A 4219-nucleotide genomic window follows, 5' to 3' on the forward strand; every position below is an offset into this window, starting at 1 on the left:
ACATCAACAAAAATGTTGGTGAGTTATAGGTTTAACCTATATATATATCAAATCGTAACAATAGACCACAAGATTTCATATTTCAATACACATCCCATATATAGAGATAAAAATCATTCATATGGTGAACACCTGGTAACCGACATTTACAAGATGTATATATAAGAATATCCCCATCATTCCGGGACACCCTTCGGATATGATATAAATTTTGAAGTACTAAAGCATCCGGTACTTTGGATGAGGTTTATTAGGCCCAAAGATCTATCTTTAGGATTCGTGTCAATTAGGGTGTCTGTTTCCTAATTCTTAGATTACCAGACTTAATAAAAAGGGGAATATTCGATTTCGATAATTCAATCATAGAATGTAGTTTCACGTACTTGTGTCTATTTTTTAAATCATTTATAAAACCTGCATGTATTCTCATTCCAAAAATATTAGATTTTAAAAGTGGGACTATAACTCACTTTCACAAATATTTCCTTCCTCGGAAATAAGACTTGGCCATGGATCGATTCACGAACCTATACAAATATGTACATATATATCAAATAATGATCAAAATATAATTACAACCATTTTTATTATGTTTTAAAGATTTGAGTGTATTAAGTCAGCTGTCCTCGTTAGTACCCTACAACTAGTTGTCCACAGTTAGATGTACAGAAATAAATCGATATATATTATCTTGAATCAATCCACGACCCAGTGTATATACGTCTCAGGCTAAATCACAACTCAAAGTTTATATATATTTTTGGAATCAACCTCAACCCTGCATAGCTAACTCCAACATTACTGCATATAGAGTGTCTATGGTTGTTCCAAATAATATATATACATGGGTCGATATGATATGTCAAAACATTTGCATACATATCTATGGTATCCTAAGATTACATAATATATTAGAATATATGTATAATACAATATAAGTTAGGTTAGGATATGATTTGTATAGATTTGTTAAACATTTCCCGTAGCTAAAAAGATCAAAATTATCCAATCTTGTTTTACCCATAACTTCTTCATTTTAAATTCGTTTTGAGTGAATCAAATTGCTATGGTTTCATATTGAAATCTAATTTAAGAATCCAAATAGAAAAAGTATAGGTTTATAGTCAGAAATTTAAGTTACATGTCAATTACTAAAGAGGTAGTCATTTCCGTCGAAAGAACGACATCTTGATGACCATTTTGAAAAACATACTTTCACTTTGAGTTTAACCAAGATTTTTGGATATAGTTTCATGTTCATATGAAAAATCATTTTCCCAGAAGAACAATTTTAAATCAAAGTTTATCATAGTTTCTAATTATCCAAACCAAAACAGCCCCCGGTTTCACTACGACGGCGTATATCCGATTTTATGGTGTTCATCGTGTTTCCAGGTTTTAAATCATTAAGTTAGCATATCATATAGATATAGAACATGTGTTTAGTTGATTTTAAAATTCAAGTTAGGAGGATTAACTTTTGTTTGCGAACACGTTTAGAATTAACTAAACTATGTTCTAGTGATTACAAGTTTAAACCTTCGAATAAGATAGCTTTATATGTATGAATCGGATGATGTTATGAACATCATTACTACCTCAAGTTTTCTGGATAAAACTACTGGAAATAAGAAAAATGGATCTAGCTTCAAAGGATCCTTAGATGGCTTGAAAATTCTTGAAGCAGAATCAAGACACGAAAACAGTTCAAGTAAGATTTTCACTCGAAATAAGATTGTTATAGTTGTAGAAATTGAATCAAAGTATGAATATGAATATTACCTTGAATTAGAAAAATAACCTACTATAAATAACAAAGGTTCCTTGATCTTAGATGATTACTTGGTATGGATTAGAAAGCTTAGAAGTAGACTTGCAAACTTGGAAGTATTCTTGATTTTTATGAAACTATACTTATGGAATTTATGAAGAACACTTAGAACATGAAGATGGAACTTGAGAGAGATCAATTAGATGAAGAAAATTGAAGAATGAAAGTGTTTGTAGGTGTTTTTGGTCGTTGGTATATGGATTAGATATAAAGGATATGTAATTTTATTTTCATGTAAATAAGTCATGAATGATTAATAATATTTTTGTAATTTTATGAGATATTTCATGCTAGTTGCCAAATGATGGTTCCCACATGTGTTAGGTGACTCACATGGGATGCTAAGAGCTGATCATTGGAGTGTATATACCAATAGTACATACATCTAAAAGTTGTGTATTGTACGAGTACGAATACGGGTGCATACGAGTAGAATTGTTGATGAAACTGAACGAGGATGTAATTGTAAGCATTTTTGTTAAGTAGAAGTACTTTGATATGTGTCTTGAAGTCTTTCAAAAGTGTAAGAATACATATCAAAACACAACATGTATATACATTCTAATGGTGTCGTTAAGTCTTCGTTAGTCGTTACATGTAAGTGTTGTTTTGAAACCTTTAAGTTAACGATCTCAATTAATGTTGTTAACCCAATGTTTATTATATCAAATGATATGTTAAATTATTATATTATCATGATATTATGATGTATGAATATCTCTTAATATGATATATACATTAAAATATCGTTACGACGATAATCGTTACATATAAGTCTCGTTTCGTAATTCTTGAGTTAGTAGTCTTGTTTTTACATATGTAGTTCATTGTTAACACACTTAATGATATATTTAAATATCATTTTATCATGTTAAATATTGTGTATCAATATCTTAGTATGATACATATATATTTAGTAGATGTTATCATAACGATAATCGTTATATATATCATTTCGAGTTTCTTAACTTAGTAATCTCATTTCTTATGTATATCACACATTGTTAATATACTTAGTGAGATACTTACTCATCATAATCTCATGTCAACCATATATATATGTCTATATATACCACAACATGTAGTTTTTACAATTTTGTAACGTTCGTGAATCGCCGGTCAACTTGGGTGATCAATTGTCTATATGAAACTTATTTCATTTAATCAAGTCTTAACAAGTTTGATTGCTTAACATGTTGGAAACATTTAGTCATGTAAATATCAATCTCAATTAATATATATAAACATGGAAAATTTCGGGTCACTACATTATAGCTCGACTTTTCTTTGTCAGATATTCAGAATGGATCGAAGGAGAAGAGGTGCTCCTCCTTATCGTGGTCTTCTAGATAAGCTTTTAGCCACTGGCTGTTAACTTTGAAGTTGCCGGTAGGTCCTTCTAGTTCCACGGCTCTGTGTGGGAAAGCATGTACAACTTTGTATGGGCCACTCCATCTTGATCTAAATTTTCCAGCGAACTTCTTGAATCGAGAATTAAAGAGCAGAAATTTATCTCCAGGAGCGAACTTTGTAGGAATCAAATTTGCATCATGTGTAAGCTTCGTTCGTTCCTTGTAGATGTATGACGTTTCGTATGCTTGGTCTCTTAATTTAGCGAGTTCGTTCATCTGCATCTTCCGATGCTTAGCGGTAACTGAGGGATCGAGGTTGCAGGTCTTCAGTGCCCAGAGAGCTTTATATTCGAGTTCCAGTGGAAGGTGACAGACTTTTCCATAGATCATGCGGTAGGGTGTAGTCCCTAGACGATTTTTGTAAGCAGTCCAGAATGCCCATAGAGCATCGTCTAGTTTCTCGGCCCATTTATTTTCATGATGGCCGACAGTGCGTTCTAGGATTCTTTTGAGTGCTCTGTTCATGACCTCTGCTTGTCCGTTAGTCTGCGGATGATAGGCAATGGACATTTTGTGGGTAACTCCGTATTGTTGCATCACCTTCATAAATTGAGTATTGCAGAAGTGTGTGCCTTTATCACTTATTATAGTACGGGGATCTTCAAATCGGTAGAAGAGTCTCTTCAGGAAGTTGGTGACGACCTTGGCATCATTGGTTGGAAATGCTTGGGCTTCAACCCATCTGGAGACGTAATCTACTGCTACGAGGACATATTCCTTCCCATTAGACTTTGGAAATGACCCCATGAAGTCTAATTCCCATATATCAAAGATCTCGCAAGCTTGGATATTAGTCCGAGGAATCTCATTCTTCGTATAGATAATATGTTGCCTTTAGCATGTGTTGCAAAGCTTTACAAGCTCTTGCGCATCTCGAAATATAGACGGCCAATAAAATCCTGATTCGTAGACTTTTCTTGCGTTTAAGTTTGATCCTAGATTACCTCCAGTTGGTCCGTGGTGACATTGGTGAAGA

The sequence above is a fragment of the Rutidosis leptorrhynchoides genome, chromosome 5, assembly GCF_046630445.1.
Source record: "Rutidosis leptorrhynchoides isolate AG116_Rl617_1_P2 chromosome 5, CSIRO_AGI_Rlap_v1, whole genome shotgun sequence".
Taxonomy (NCBI): Eukaryota; Viridiplantae; Streptophyta; class Magnoliopsida; order Asterales; family Asteraceae; genus Rutidosis; species Rutidosis leptorrhynchoides.